The 16,920-nt window shown below is 42.3% G+C and overlaps 2 pseudogenes; both read right to left on the reverse strand.

Annotated features, from left to right (window-relative positions):
• Window positions 1–6,906: 6,906 nt before the first annotated feature.
• LOC141496518 (phosphoglycerate mutase 1 pseudogene) lies at window positions 6,907–8,908 on the reverse strand (annotated as a pseudogene).
• On the reverse strand, window positions 8,679–10,068 carry LOC141495928 (GTP-binding nuclear protein Ran-like; annotated as a pseudogene).
• Window positions 10,069–16,920: the final 6,852 nt, after the last annotated feature.

Consider the following 16,920-nt stretch of genomic DNA (forward strand, 5'->3'; position numbering starts at 1 on the left):
TTGACCTTATTTTGGTATAGGGTGTGAGTTGTGGATCTATCACTAGTTTTTGCCATATTATTTTCCAGTTTTCCCTACTTTTTTTTTTTTTTTGTCAAATAGTGAGTTCTTATGTCAGGGGTTGATGTCTTTGGGTTTGTCAAATAGTAGATTGCTGTAGTTTCTTTTGAACCTATACTAATTCATTACTCTATTTCTTTCTTTTTTTTTTTTTTTAGGTTTTTGCAAGGCAAACAGGGTTAAGTGGCTTGCCCAAGGCCACACAGCTAGGTAATTATTAAGTGTCTGAGACCAGATTTGAACCCAGGTACTCCTGAGTGCAGGGCCAGTGCTTTATCCACTACGCCACCTAGCCACCCCCATTACTCTATTTCTTAACCAGTACCAGGGCAGTTTTGATGACTACTGCTTTGGATCTGGTAGAGCTAGGTCACCTTCTTTTACATTTTTTTCATCAGTTCCCTTGCTATTCTTGCCCTTTTGTTTCTCCAGATGAATTTTGTTACCGTTTTTTTCTAGATTGGTAAAGTAGTTATTTGGTAGTTTGATTAGCATGGCACTGAATAAGTAATTTAATTTGGGTAGAATTGTCATTTTTATTATATTAGCTCAACCTAACCATGAGCATTTGACATTTTCCAATTATTTAGACCTGACTTTGTTTGGATAAGGAGAGCTTTATAATTGTGTTCATGCAGTATCTGGGTTTGTCTTGGGAGGTAGATTTCCAAGTATTTAATGCTGATTACAGTTATTTTAAATGAGATTTCTCTTTCTATCTCTTGTTCTTGGGCTTTGTTGTTCATATATAGAAATGCTGATGATTTGGGTAGATTTATTTTATATCCTGTTACTTTGCTGAATTTGTTAATTGTTTCAAGGAGTTGGTTTTTTTTTTTTTTAGTTTTTACAAGGCAGTGGGGTTAAGTGGCTTGCCCAAGGCCACACAGCTAGGTAATTATTAAGTGTCTGAGGCCGGCTTTGAACTCAGGTACTCCTGACTCCAGGGCTGGTGTTCTATCCACTGCGCCACCTAGCCTACCCTCAAGGAGTTTTTTAGATGATTTTCTTGGGGTCTCTAAGTATATCATCATATCATCTGCAAAGAGTGAAAGTTTTGCTTCCTCATTGCCAATTCTGATTCCTTTAATTTCTTTTTCTTCTCTTATTGTTACTGCTAGCTTTCCCAATACTATATTGAATAGTAATGGTGATAATGGGCATCCTTGTTTCACCCCTGAATTTATTGGAAATGCTTTGAATTTATTTCTATTAAATATACTTGTTGATGTTTTAGATAGATACTATTTATTATTTTAGGGAAAGCACTATTTATTGCTAAACTTTTTAATAATAGGAATGATATATTTTATCAAAGACTTTTTCAGCATCTATTGAGATAATCATATGAATTCAGTTGGTTTTATTATTGATATGTTTAATTATGTTGAGTGTTTTCCTAATGTTGAACCATCCCTGACTGCCTGGTATAAATCTAACTTGATCATGATGTATTATCCTGATAATAACTTGCTGTAGTCTCATTGCTAAAATTTTATTTAAGATTTTTGCATCAATATTCATTAGGGAGATTGGGCTATAATTTTCTTTGTCCTGGTTTAGCTATCAGCACCATGTTGGTGTCATAAAAAGATTTTGGCAGTACTCCTTCCTCTCTTATATTTTTAAATAGTTTATGTAGAATAGGAATCAATTGTTCCTTAAATGTTTGGTAGAATTCACTTGTAGATCCATCTGGACCTGGAAACTTTTTCTTAGGGAGTTTATTGATGGTTTCTTCAATTTCTTTCTTTGAAATGGGATTATTTAAGTAATTTATATCCTCTTCTGTTAATCTGGGCAGTTTAAATTTTTGTATATAGTCATCCATTTCACTCAAGTTGTCCAATTTATTGGTATTCAATTAGGCAAAGTAGATCTGAATAATTTCCTCCTCATTGGTAGTTAGTTCACCTTTTTCATTTTTGATACTAGTAATTTGGTTATCTTCTTTCTTTTTTGAAAATCAGATTAAACAAAGGTTTGTCTATTTTATTGGATTTTTCATAAAACCAACTCTTAGGTTTATGACATCAATGGTTTTCTTTCTTTCCACTTTATTAATCTCTCCCTTGATTTTCAGAATTTCTAATTTGGCATTTAATTGGGGTTGTTTAATTTGTTCTTTTTCTAGCTTTTTTAGTTGCATACCCAATTCATTGATCTCCTCTTTCACTATTTTATTCATGTAGACAAATTTGGGTATTATGTCTCATTATCATTTTCTTGGATATAATTATTTATTATTTCTATTATTTGCTGTTTGATCCACCAATTATTTAAGATAAAGTTATTTAATTTTCAATTAGTTCTTGGTTTATCTTTCCCTGACCCTTTATTACATGTAATTTTTATTGCATTGTGGTCTGAGAAGTGTGCATTTATTATTTCTGCCTTTCTGCATTTGATTATAAGGTTTTCATGCCCTAGTACATGGTCAGTTTTGGTGAAGATGCCATACACTGCTGAGAAAAAGGTATATATTTTTTCTATACCCATTAAGTTTTCTCCAGAGATCTATCATATCTAAATTTTCTAAGATTTCATTCATCTTCTTAACTTCCTTCTTGTTTATTTTGTTGTTAAGTTTATCTAATTCTGAGAGAAGGAGATTGAGGTCACCCATTATTAAAGTTTTGCTGTCTATTTCTCCTTGTAATTCATTCAGCTTTTCCTCTAGGAATCTGGATGCTTTACCACTGGATGCATACATGTTTAGTAATGATATAGCTTCATTACCAATGGTGCCTTTTAAGAAGTTGTAGTTTTCTTCCTTTTAATGAGATTGGTTTTTGATTTTACTTTGTCTGAGATTAGGATTCCTACCCCAGATGTTTTTACTTCAGCTGAGGCACAATATATTTTGCTCCAACCTTTTACCTTTATTCTGTGTGTATCTCTCTACTTCAAATGAATCTCTTGTAAACAACATATTGTAGGATTCTGGTTTTTAATCTATTCTGCTATCTGCTTCAGTTTTATGGGACAGTTGATCCCATTCACATTTACAGTTAAGATGACTAATTTTGTATTTTTCTCCATGCTATCTTTCTCCATTTATATTTATCTCTTTCCTTTTCTCTTATTCTTCCTCACTGAAATTTTACTACCTTTGCCCCTTGACTTTTCTTTCAGCAATTTAACTTTCAGTTTATTTTCATTTATACCTTCCCTTCCCTTTTATCAGTCCCTTCTTACCTTATCTTCCCTGTTCCCTGTCCTCCCCCTTCCCTGTAGATTAAGTTAGATTTTTAAACCCAAGTGGGAATATATTTTATTCCCTCATTGGGCTAAATTAATTCAATAGAATTTACTCAGCATTCACATTTTCCCTAATTTCCTTCTAAAATTATAAATCTTTGTGCCTCTTCACTTGGTGCCCTAATATAATTAATCAAGTATCACCAATCACAGATTATTTGAATGCTTGATATTCTATTGTTATCAAGATATCATCACAGATTGTTTACTTGGTTGCTTGATTAGCAGCATTGACTCAAATTGCATCAAATTACAATTATAATTATTTTGTACCTTACCCCCCCAGTATCTTTCAAGTACACACAATTCTCCTCACAAGTCAAAAGTATCATCCAAAGCCATATCATTTCTTGAACTATTTGTGCCCCTCTCCCCAGGCCTATTTTCTTTCACACTAAAGGGTATTCACAGCAGCAGGGAAGTCTCCTGAGCTACACCCCGGGGAGCACCAGGTACAAATTGGGGAACAGCAGGGAATCTCTGCCAGAGTGAGCAAGTGAAGCCCAGCCCTCAGGGCACACAGCAAGCAGCTTGGCCAAGGCAGTCCAGATCCATGAAACAGAAGCAGGTAGAGCCGGTAAGCAGGAGCCCCCAGGGCATGAGCCCATTGAACCTAGGGAGGGGAGTGAAGAGAGAGACTGTGGAGCTCTGTCCTCTGCCTCTGAAACAGGACTCTGGGGGCTCTGACCATATTCAGATCCTGATTGAAGTCTAGGCCCCCCCATAGAACAACAGGGCCCCCCCACCTCAGCCCCGTGGCAGAGGGGGGCGCTTATGGTCATTCACCAGCCAGGAGGGAGGACAGAGCTTCACACACTGAGACCCTTGTGGGAGTGCCCCAAAAGCTCAAGAAGCACCCCAAAAACAGGCTTAGGCTGGGAAAATGAGCAAGCAGAGAAAAAAGAGGAACACCATTGAGAAATATTTTGCTGTGAGCCCAAGAAGGATCAAAACATTCAGTCTGAAGATGAGGAAGCACAAGCTCCTGCATCTAAAGACTCCAAGAAAAACAGAAATTGGGCTCAGGCTATGACAGAGCCCAAAAGAGACTTTGAAAATCAAATGAGGGAGTTAGAAGAAAAACTGGGAAAAGAAATGAAAGAGATGCAGGAAAAACATGAAAATGAAGTCAGCAGCTTAGTCAAGGAAATCCAAAAAAATGCTGAAGAAAATAGCATGCTAAAAACCAGCTGAGGTCAAATGGATAAAACAGTTCAAAAAGTTACTGAGGAGAAAAATGCTTTAAAAAGCAGAATTGGCCAGATGGAAAAAAGAGACAAGAAAGCTCTCTGAGGAAAACAAATCCTTCAGACAAAGAATAGAACTCAGGGAGATTGCTGAATTTATGAGAAATCAGTACTCAATACTTCAAAACCAAAAACATGAAAAATTAGAAGAAAATGTGAAACAGTGGGGCGGCTAGGTGGCGTAGTGGATAAAGCACCGGCCTTGGAGTCACGAGTACCTGGGTTCAAATCCGGTCTCAGACACTTAATAATTACCTAGCTGTGTGGCCTTGGGCAAGCCACTTAACCCCATTGCCTTGCAAAAAAAAAACCTAAAAAAAAAAGAAAAAAGAAAATATGAAACATCTCACTGAAAAAACAACTGATATGGAAAACAGATTTAGGAAAGATAATTTAAAAATTATTGGAATATCTGAAAGTCATGATCAGGAAAAGACCCTTGACATCATTTTCAAAGAATTACTGCAGGAAAATTGCACTGATATCCTAGAAGCAGAGAGCAAAATAGAAATGGAGAGAATCCACAGATCCCCCCCCAAGAAAGAGATCCCAAGAAAACCAACCTCCAGGAATATTATAGCCAAGTTCCAGAACTCCCAAGTCAAAGAGAAAATATTACAAGCAGCCAGAAGGACACAGTTCAAATACTGTGGAGCTGCAATCAGGATCTCACAGGACTTAGCAGCAAAAGCTCGTAGGGCTTGGAATATAATATACCGGAAGGCAAAAGAACTTAGAATGCAACCGAGAATCAACTACCCAGCAAAACTGAATGTCCTCTTCCAGGGAAAAAGATGGACTTTCAATGAACCAAGGAAATTTCAAATGTTCCTGTTGGAATGGCCAGAGCTGAACAGAAAGTTTGATCTTCAATACAGGACTCAGGTGAAGCATAGAGATTGGAGGAAAAAGGGAAAATATGAGGGACTTAATGATGATGAACTGCATGTATTCCTGTATAGAAAAAATGACACTGATAATACTCATATGAACCTTCTCAATTAACAGAGCAGGTAGAAGGAGCTTTTATGGATGAAGCACAGGAGAAGGCTGAATTTGAAGATAAAATATGGTGTAAAAATGGAGTCAATTGAAAAAAGGGAAATATAATGGGAGAAAGAAAAAGGAGAGGGGGAATAGGCCAAGATATTTCATATAATAAGATTTTTTTTTATTACAATGAGCTATTGCAATGATATGGAAGGGGGGGAAGGCAAGGGGGAATGAGGGAATCTTTGCTCTCATCAGAGGTGGCTAGGAGAGGAAACAGCATATATACTCAATGGGGTATAGATATCTGGAGTAAGGAGAGAGAGGGGACAGGGGGAAGGGGGGGGGATGTGAATGATGGAGGAGAGGATGGACCATGAGGGGAGAGTGGTCAGATATAACGCATTTTCTTTTTTACTTCTTGCAAGGGCCTGGGATTGGATGGCCTGGCTGGGACCATAGGGCCAGGTAGATTGCTGGGCCTAAGCGGTGGCAGGGGGGGCCTCAGGGCCTCTTGGCCCCAGAGCCATGGATCTGTCTGCTGCACCACTCAGCTACCCTACAACAGAGTAAGTGAAAGGAGAGAGAAAATATAGTACATGGTAGTGGAGAAATAAGAAAGGAGGGAGTTGCAATCAGCAATGGCAATGGTAGAAAAATATGGAAGTAACTTTTGTGATGGACTTATCATAAAGAATGTGATCCACCCATGACAGAGATGGAGGTGTTGGAACACAGACTGAAGCACATTTTTTATTATTATTAGTATGGGGGGGTGCAGGGCAAATGGGGCTGGGTGGCCTGCCTGGGGCCACATAGCAGGGTGATCGTTAGGTGTCTGAGGCCGGATTCGGACCTGAGTGCTCCTGGCTCAAGGGCCAGTGCTCTGTCTGCCACCCAGCTGCCCCTACTATTATTACTATTTTATTTTATTTTGGATCTTTTCTTTTTTTGGTCTATGCAGGGCAGTGGGGTTGGGGTGGCTTGCATGTCACAGAGCTAGGTGACTGTTGGGTGTATGGGGCAGGATATAGGCTTGGGTGCCCCTGGCTCCAGGGCTGGTGCTCCGTCCACTGCACCACCCTGCCATACCTACAATTATTACTATTATTTTTTTTAATTTTAATTATAATTTTTTTCTCTCCCCTTTACTTTATCGCTCAAGTGAGTCTATAGTTTTTTTGGGGAGGGGGTATTTTGTTTACTCTTAAACAAGAATATTTTATTAATGTATAAAAAAAATTGTACAAAATGAGAAATAAATATTAAATTAAATTCATTTTCCCCTGACAGTATATGCTGAATTTTGCAGGGTAGTACATTCTGGGTTGTAATCCCAGGTCCTTAGCTCTCCAAAATATATTATTCCTTTTCTTCTGTTGAGGCTGATAGGTTCTGTGTTAATCTGATTGTGTTCCCTTTGTAATGGAATTGTTTTCTTTTTGCTGCTTGCAATATTCTCTCTTTAACTGGAAGGTTCTGGAATTTGGTTATTACAGCTCTTGGAGTTTTTATCCTGGGTCTCTTACTGGAGGGTTCTGGGGATTCTTTCAATTGTTATATTGTTATCTTGTTCAAGGTGATTGGGACAGTTTTCCCTCACGATTTTTTTTTATCGCACATCACTCCTTTATTATAGTGAACAACAAAAAGGGTGGGGGGAGGAGGTTAGTACAGTTAATGTTAAAACTGATGAAGACCCAGGTGGCTGGACATGAGGTGGAAGGCAATGGGACACTGAGACTTATTTCAGCATGATCTAGGGGCATTTCACTTCCACAGAACAGAGCAGGGGTTATAAAATACACAGTGGCATGTATTTCTTTACCCCTTAGAAATCAAGGAACTCTCGTCTGATGCTGCTTGAGATGTCTGATGCCGACCAAGTGGGGCAGTTTAATTTCAAAAGACACTAATAACCAGTCTGAAAAGGGCCTTTTGTGAAAGCAAATGCATCGAGTAAACATTAAGACATGATCAACGTCCCCGATTCATTTTTCTTGAATTAAGGAGGGCAAACAAGACTTTAACGATTCGTCAAATGACCCCCTGGGTGATAGGCGGCTTCCTACAACAGCCCGAGAGGGCTGCCCTCCTGGCACAACTGGCTCATAGGAAGAACTGGAACAATTGCTCCCACAACGGTCATTTCTTACTCGGTCCCCATCCCTAACCAGGTCCTTAATGAGCCAAAGGGCCCAGGAGGCATTTTGACTAAAGCGGTTGAAGGGAGAGAAAGGAATTGGTCGGAAATAGGGAGGAAGAGAATGAGAAGAGGACCCTGCCGCTATGTGCGGCGATGGTCCGTGTGGGGGACAGGCAGCGGAGAGCCAGTGGTGGAGAGTGAGAAGGGAAGGACCCGGCCCCTGCGGTCCTGACAGCCGGCCGGCCCTGCTCGGGCTGCCCCGGCCTCCCAGGCTTTGCGGACCGTCCCCCTCATCTCCGAGGAACTGCATCGGCCCGGTGGTTGCAGGTTCTTGTCTAACTCACGCGCGATGGGAATGCCAGCGGGCAGATTCAGCTCCCTGGGCGCTCCTTCAGACAGACTCTCAGGATGCTTGCCAATCCCTCCGAGACTATTGCCATGGGCTGCATCAGCACCGGCTTCCTTCCCGCATCCGAGGGACGCTTTCCTCTTTCCAGAAGGGGCGAGCCCGAGCCACGGTGTCTGCAAGCTGTCCCAGGAGGGCAGCCGAGCTGGGTAAGACCTGCCCAGCGGCGGTCCTGGCTGGTGCTGCTGTAGACGGGGCGGTCAGGAGCCACTGGCGGTGGAGGGATGCCAAGGACCGCCGCCGGAGCCTCACCCGGGCCTCCCCTGCTTAGCCGCGGCCTCGGCCGGTCAGACCCCCGTGGGGCCGCTCACTGAGGCTCCCAGTCCTCACAGCAGGCCCCCATCTGGTCCATGGCATCTGGTGCTGTCCACAGGGTACGGGTTGCTCTCTTCTGGACAGAGGAGAAGCAGGTATCAAACTCCTCCCCAGCGTCTCGCAGCACCTGGCCTCCTCGTGCCCGGCGGGGCTCAGGTGCTGCACGTCGTGCCAGCCGTTGGAGCGGTTCTCCAGGCTGCAGGCGCTCTCTCCGTGCCTGATCAGCACCAGCTTGGAGGCGAGGGGGCCCCCTCACAATTTCTTACATGATTTTTTTTTTAGATATTTGAAATGCAACTTTATTATGGTCTAAATGAAAAAAGAATGGGAATGACAGTAACAAACAAGATTCACCACTGAATATTGTGATGGGACTGCAGCAGTCTAATATTTGAAACTCAAGGGGACATAACTGCAGTCCAAAACAGCTAAATATATGCAGGTCCAAAATATGAATTATATTTTTTTAACTGCCACATTCATTCTGAAGCCCATTAATCTCCTTCAGCATCCAAAGATTAAGCACATGTTCTGCTTAGCTCTATAATAAAGTGGCAAACACACTACACCACTGACATCACAGGACAGTTTTCTATAAAACTAGACCTCTGACAGCGGGCTCTAGCTTCATTCCCTTTTAGGTCATCATCTTCATCAGGGAGCGCAGTTGTCTGAGCAATCTGTCAGTCCTGCTCATACTATGCTACCAGTGCTGGGTCCATGACAACCTCTGGAGGTGCAAGAGCAGGCATGGCAACAAACTAGAAACTAGGGTCTCCAATAAGTTTTCTAGCAAGCCAAAGGTAGGGCTTCTCAAAGTTTTGGTTACTTTTGGTTGAAATGTCATAGTACTGGAGATTCTTCTTCCTATGGAAGACAATTGATTTTACCTTGACTTTTCTGTCCTTAATATCCACTTTGTTGTCACAAAACAAACTCCAAGGGTAGTAATAGCCAAATTCCAGAACCCTCCAATTAAAGAGAGAATATTACAAGCAGCAAAAAGAAAAACAAAGGGATATTTTCACATACTCATACCAGATCTCTATGCCAGTTAGGTACGTTCTTGTAAGTAACTCTTGATGTTACATCAAACATTATAATGGCACCCTGAGCTTGGATGTAATAACTCTCTCTCAGACCACCAAATTTCTCTTGACCAGCTGTATCCCATACGTTGAATTCAATGGGACCTCTGTTAGGGGATGTACCTCAACTCCCAAGGTAGCTACATACTTCTCAAATTCACCAGTAACTGATGTTTTACAAATGTAGTTTTTCCAGTACCTCTATCACCAACTAATACAAGTTTGGGGTTCTCCTTGGGCAGTCATCATGGTGTTTCTTTACTGTACTTTAGTGCTCGGCCTTGGTCCTCTCTTGCATGATGTTTTCCAGGTTCTTTTGTTGGTCCAGGCTTTTTTATAGATCAATAATTCATAGATTGTCTCTCATGGATTTGTTTTCCAGGTCATTTGTTTTCCTTAGAAGGTACTTTACATTTTCTCCAATTTTTTTTTTGCCTTTTTATTTTGTTTGATGGAATCTTGTAGTCTTGTAGATTTATTAGTTTCTAACTGTTCAATCCTAATTTTTAGGATTTTCTATTCTTTCTTTTTGTATTTAAAGATTTTATTTTGAATTTGATGGTTTCCCCCCTAATCATACTTCCCTCCCCCCACTCCCCACAGAAGGCAATTGGCCAGTCTTTACATTGTTCCATGTACATTGATAGGATTTTATTTTCTTCAATCATCTTCTGTGTTTCCTTCTCCAGTTGGTTATATTTACTTTTTTTTTAGGTTATTTTTTTTGTAAGGCAAACGGGGTTAAGTGGCTTGCCCAAGGCCACACAGCTAGGTCATTATTAAGTGTCTGAGACCGGATTTGAACCCAGTTACTCCTGACTCCAGGGCCGGTGCTTTACCCACTGCGCCACCTAGCCGCCCCGATTATATTTACTTTTACTGGAGTTGATTTCTTTGGTCAATTTGTCACAATTTTCCTGCATGACTCTCATTTCTTTTTTTCATTTTCCTTCTTCCTCTCTTCTTTGGTTTTTAAATTCTTTTTTAAGTTCTTCGATGAGCTTTTGTATTTGAGTCCAATTTATACATTATTTTGATACTTCTGTGAGTGATTTTTCACTGCTTTCTTCTTCAGACATGATGTTGTGGGGCAGCTAGATGGCACAGTGGATAGAGTGCCAGCCCTGGAGTCAGGAGGACCTAAGTTCAAATGTGACCTCAGACACTTAATAATTACCTAGCTGTGTGATCTTGGGCAAATCACTTAACCCCATTGCCTTGCAAAACCTAAAAAAAAAAAATGCAGATCAGACATGACATTGCTGTCATTTTTATCTGTGAAGTATTTTTCTATAATGAGTGCTCTTTTAGCTTTTTTGCTCATCTTTGTTGTTGTAGTGCTACTCCTGGCATATATGGAGTATAGATCCAAGCTTCTATTTTGCTGCAGCTGGGGTCTGATCCCTGACTTGTTGTTAGCCAAGTTGTTGCCATACGCAGTCTAGGCTTTGCATTTGCAGAGGTTTGTATCCTCCTTTATGTCCAGGTTCTGACTTCACAGAGGATTGTTCCCAACCCTGTCCTGTCTTTTACCCTGGTGCTCTCATGGTTCAGACTTTGTTTAGGGTTGAGATCCTCCCTGCTGGCTTGCTATTTAGCTGCTATGCCCTCTGATGTTGTTAAGCTGTCGGGACCTAGACTGTGGCTAAGAACCTCCTGCTGGCTTTCCCCACTCTCTGGTCTCATGGACTTTGGTTTCCCTTTTCCCCCTTCACTGAAGATCCTCCATGATGTCTGCAAATGAAAACTTCTTTGAATTTTCTCTTTTTTCTTCGTGGGATCTGTAGTGTGAATGTCAGAGTAGAGATTTCTTTAATCTTTGGTAGGGAAAGGTTCTGGGAGCAGATTAGCTTCCTACCACTTGGCTCTACCCCAGAAGTCAACTAAATTACTATTACAGATGACAAAGTTCACCAAGACCTTAAAATTTACTGAAATAGAATTTTTTTTTGGCACTAGAAATAATCCTACATGGATGGTTTATTTGGATAGCACTGACAAATTTGCTGTCTTCCACCTTAACAATTTAAATTATACAATAACTCCTCATTCTGTACAAGGATTTTGCCAAAATTTTTCAACATTGATACTCTTGCAATAGGGTTCAACTTTCTATTCTATTCCCCCTGCAAAACCCTTAAAGTGATCCCTAAAAACCAGTTCAGAGATGAGGTAATTAAGGAACCAAAAGTTAATTGATCTCATCTCAAGAATCTGAAAAACGGAATGAGGGTAGGGGTATATATATTGTCTTAAACAATGTAAGCCACAAGGAGAATCACCTCCTCCCCTTTGATCTTACCTGCAACTCCTAGACCCCTTAGCCCATTCCCCCAAAGCAGCAGAGTAAAGATACTAACATCTAGCCATCTGTTAATTAAGGAGGGTTAGATTCTCCCACTTAAACTTATCCTGTTCTCCTCAAGACAGACTTTCAGCTGAACCTATGCTGACTGTCTCTCATCACTCCTGATCTAAATACTATCAAATAATTAAGTCCTTTCCTGATACTAAATTCCTCTCTTCTTTACAAAGAACAGTTTGAAAAAAAAATCACTCATAGTAACCAAACTATTTGCAAATTTTCATTGGTGTTATTCTTTTTAATTGATCATAGATTGCTCAAAAAGCAAAACAAAACTTTTCACCATATTCTGTTGAAGTTAAACCATTACATTATTTTAGTACTCTAGCCTGGCCTAGACCCTGAAATCTTAAAATCAGATGATAATCTGCAAGTAATAATCAATTTCACATTAGTCTTTTAAAGGTTCAAAAAGATAAAAGGAAGATTCACATTTTAGATCATTTGTTTTAGCTAGACTGAGACCAGGATAAACTAAAATTATATTTGGATTGATATACAAAACCTCAGTTTCAATTTTGAGTTACACTTCTTCCAAGCATTCAATATTTCTGGGGTTCAATATTTCCCAGACAGTTCACTACTTAGAGATTCTACATAAGTAGTAGTTTGCTGTTAGGGTTTTAATTTTACCTCAGTTATCACAACTGAACACAACTTAATTCAGTTCAGTTCTGGATTCCATAATCCCTGACAGATTCTCATATAAGTTTTCACACTTACTCATACCTTCTTCATATGTTTAAGGACATCTTTTTTAATGTTATATATACCTTATGGTCCAAAGAGAATCCAATTTTTTATGTTTTCCTTTTCTTCTTCTAACCCTTTCCACTCTCTTTTCAATTTCCTTAAAATCTTTTTTACAAATTTCCTTTTTCTGATTTTAGCATGCATTGTTATTTGATTAGATACAATGACTTATTAAAACCTTACTTTTACAGCTATACAAACCATATAACCAATATATGATTTTACTTATCATAGTCCTTAATTTGTCACAATTAAATATATATCCTTTAAAAGATAAAAATATCAACCAATAAATATTTTAACCTCTTAAACAATTTACAACCCAGCAACAAAATATTTTCAAATAACTTTATAAAAAACTTTTTTTAATGGTGATGTACAGGCATTAATTTACAGCAAGAATTCACTGCACATCTTCCCATTCAAAAGTATTTAAACTTTTTTTATTGATATTTTATTTTTCCAAATACATTTTAAGAAAGTTTTTCAACATCCATCCACATTCATATGTATATTTTTAAGTTACAAAATTTCCTTCTACCCTCCCTTCCCGCCCCCCTCCCCTCAGAGGTTAATACTGTACATACATATTTGTGTTTAAAAATGTTTACAGAGTAGTCATTTATGGTATGAGAAATTAGGATTAAGGGAAAAAATACACATGAGAAATTTTTTTAAAAGTTCATCAGATACTGAAGGGTTTTGTTTTGTTTTGTTTTGTTTTGTTTTTCTTCCTCTAGATGGGCATAGCATTGTCCATAGCTAGTCTCCAAAGGTTGTCCTAGCTCTCAGGGATGCTGAGTGGAGCTGCATCCATCAAGGTTGATCATGTTGTTGGTGTTGTTGTTAAAGTGTTAATGGGTAGAATGTTCTCTTGGTTCTGTTCCCTTCACTCAGTGCCGGGTTTTTATTTACAACGCCGGCTTCTTAATGCTAGTCCGTCCTCTTACTCACCAGTCCAACGCGTGGTGAGTCTTCGGGGTACCTCCGGCCCCCACTCTTTGATGGGGGAAGAACCAGACAGAGCGCCTGAGGTGGGTCATGAGTCTTTATTCTTCTGTGATCACATTCCCGCTCTCCCCCACCTCTCAGCAGACCCTTTTATCCCCTCTGTCCTCCCTCCCATGAACTCTTACTCAATGAGGGGCCGAGTTCTGTAACATTCCCTTATAAGGTGATTATGTTTCCCCTCTAAGCGACCGCCAAGCCTCTTCCCCCCACCCCCAACATCTCCCCCTTTCTGTTTTACAAGGTTATCACTTGGTGTGACCTTAAGCGGTGCTGAGGTTAGCCTTAAGCGGTGTCATTTCTACTGGCCTCTGATAGCCGGGGGCGAGGAACCCTGTCTTAGGTCATCTCCTTCAACCCAGGACCTTGCCCGTCCTAGGCGCCCGACACCCTCAGGGCCTGTCTTAGGTGGCTGGGTCAGGAGAAGTTGCCCGTCTTGGGGTTTACCTCGTCTTACCCCTAGGTGTCACATGTCATGCATGGCGGCTAGCCAGACTTGGGGATCCGCCGGGGGCGAGGAACCCTGTCTTAGGTCATCTCCTTCAACCCAGGACCTTGCCCGTCTTAGGTGGCTGGGTCAGGAGAAGTTGCCCGTCTTGGGGTTTACCTCGTCTTACCCCTAGGTGTCACATGCCATGCATGGCGGCTAGCCAGACTTGGGGATCCTCCCCCGTCTCCATGGCCATGAAGGCTTTCTGAGTAAGAAGCATATAGCCCCTCTGTCGCCTAGCTAGGCGGCAGAAACAGACAACAAGTAGGGTAATTCCCAGAATCAGCGTCCTTGTTCACCCTCAAGGGGGTATCCTCCCGCCATCTGGCAATCCCTCCATGGTATGGGATCCTCGATGTCTTCCCCTGTGGCCACACATGAGGGGCCCCACCGAGGCAGAAGGGAGCCCCATCGATGTATTGGTCACTAGCAGGCGAGGGTAGATCGGGGAGTTCCGTGCTACCGGAAGGGGAGAGGGAATAACTCGGAGTATTCCCCATGTCGGATTTCCTTCAGATGGAGCACCTCCAAGGATCCCTACGATGATCAGAAGGCCTGAAAAAGAAAGAAATTCCTCTCACCCCGTAGGGTTGGGCATTAATCAAGGTCTCTTATCTTGTAAACAGGGAGCCATCTTTCTGGCTCTTCTATCTTATCCTCGGGATGAAATGACAGGTGGCCCTGTCTTCTGTTCTTTACCGTTACAGGGCCATGCCAACCTCCCTCTTCATCTCTCCACATGACTTTAGAGCCTGGTAGGGCCTTGGTGGGAGAGGGCAGGAGCGTTGGTTCTTTCTTAGCATGTCCTTTTGGGGAGAAAATTCTCTGGGCGGCTGTAGTGCCGTCATCCCTGACTTGTAGGAAATTCATGGTAAATAGTACCTGAGACAGGTCTGAATGGGTCAGTGACCTGCCAACTCCCCCTTTCTGTTTAAAAAGATAGGATGTAGCAGAGTATCCATGTAGGACGGTGAACTGATAACGTTTACTGGGGGCTTGGAAATTGATCGCGGGGAGGGAAAAGGCAAATTTTTCTTTGTCCTCCGGGTGGAGGGGAATGCTATAGAAGCAGTCTTTAACATCAATCACTATAATAGTCCACCCTTGCGGGACTGCAGTGGGCATAGGGAGACCAGGTTGGAGGGTACCCATGGGTACCATGTTGGCATTTACTGCCCGAAGATCAATCAACATTCTCCAACTCCCCCCTTTCTTTTTTATGACAAAGACGGGGGAGTTATACGGGCTAAGGGACGGTTCCACTTTGTTCTCGTGCAGGAGGGTCATTACTATGTCTGTGAGGGCGATGAGCTTTTCTTTTGTCAGGGGCCACTGCTCAACCCAAATAGGTTTCTTATTAATCCATGTTATTCTGGGGGAAAAGCTCATCTCTAGAGTGGCCCCAATTAATTTCCCTGCAGGCTATCAGGGGTGGCAAGTGTCAGGTTAAGCTGGCTCAAGATATCTCTACCCCATAATGCATAAGGGAGGTCGGGTAGGCACAGTGGGGTGAAGAGTCCAGATTCTTCCAAAGCTGACCACCGTAAGGCGTGTGCTGCTTTCATGGCAGATCTATTGCCCCCCACCCCCGTCACTGCTTGAGGACTCTGTAGGAGTGGCCACTCGCGCCTCCACTGTCCCCTATTTATGACAGAGCAATCGGCTCCAGTGTCAATTATCCCTTCGAGCTTCTGATTTTCCACCGTGACGGTTAACAGTGGTCGCCCAGAGCTGACCGGGTGGACCCAGTTCACATGAGCGGGAGGGGTCCGCAAGGGCAGCGCCTTTCCCACCTCTTGGCCCTGTTTTACCAAGGTGGGAAAGGGGTGGGGGTTTGTGACCCTTACAGATGTGGGACTTCCGGGGACCAAAAATGACCTGGGTATGGGTGACTAAGTCCACACATCTCTCAGCCCCTGTGATGAGCGCTGGGAAAATATTTAGCTCAATGGGAATCATCGAGGTTTCCCAAGGCCCGATCTCTCTCTGCTGTGTCCCTTCTCTATAGTCAACCCTCACGGGGATAGTCACAGTAATGGGGCCGCTGTCTTCGAGCACGGGGGGGGGCCCCGCGGCCGGGCCCCTCCCTTTCCCTTTTCCCGACTTCCCTTTGGATCGGCAGAACCTGGCTATGTGACCTGGCTTTCCACAGGAATAACAGGTCGGAACTGAAGTGGAGGGGGGCCGCTGCCTGCACTGTGCTTTGAGGTGCCCTGGCTTTCCGCACCCAAAACAGGTGGGTCTCACCTGCATACCGTGAAGGGCGGTCAGGAGGCTATCCTCCCGGTTCTCCATGGCAGTCACTAAGGCTTGAATTGAATCCTCGCTGGGCATGTCCAGCAATTTGTCAACAATTCCTTCTAATGAAGCGTCGGGGGGAAGGCTGCTAATGGCTGCGATCCCTTTGGGGCGAAGACCCTCTTTAATCAATTGTCTCATAAGTAGATCAGATCCCGGGGTGTCTCCCATTATACGAGTCACTGTCTCTTTAACCTCGTTCACAAATGAGAGGGGTGTCTGATCTGCTCTCTGCTTCAGCCCAACCAACTTCTGTGTGGCTCTCCCCCCTTTCATGGCTCCAATCTTATCCCAAGCTGCAACATGTGTTTCTTTAACAGTCTCTAGCTCAAACTGGCCATACTGGGCCTGAACAGCAGGGTCAGTATAGGCTCCAGTTCCACACAGGAGGTCAATGGCTAAATCCAGGGGAGTATAACCCCGGGATTTTGCCAGCTTAGAGGTCTCTCTGCGGGCCTGAGCCTTAAAAGCTAAATATAAGGAGGCATCCAGG

This window comes from Macrotis lagotis, chromosome 8, assembly GCF_037893015.1.
Source record: "Macrotis lagotis isolate mMagLag1 chromosome 8, bilby.v1.9.chrom.fasta, whole genome shotgun sequence".
Lineage (NCBI taxonomy): Eukaryota > Metazoa > Chordata > Mammalia > Peramelemorphia > Peramelidae > Macrotis > Macrotis lagotis.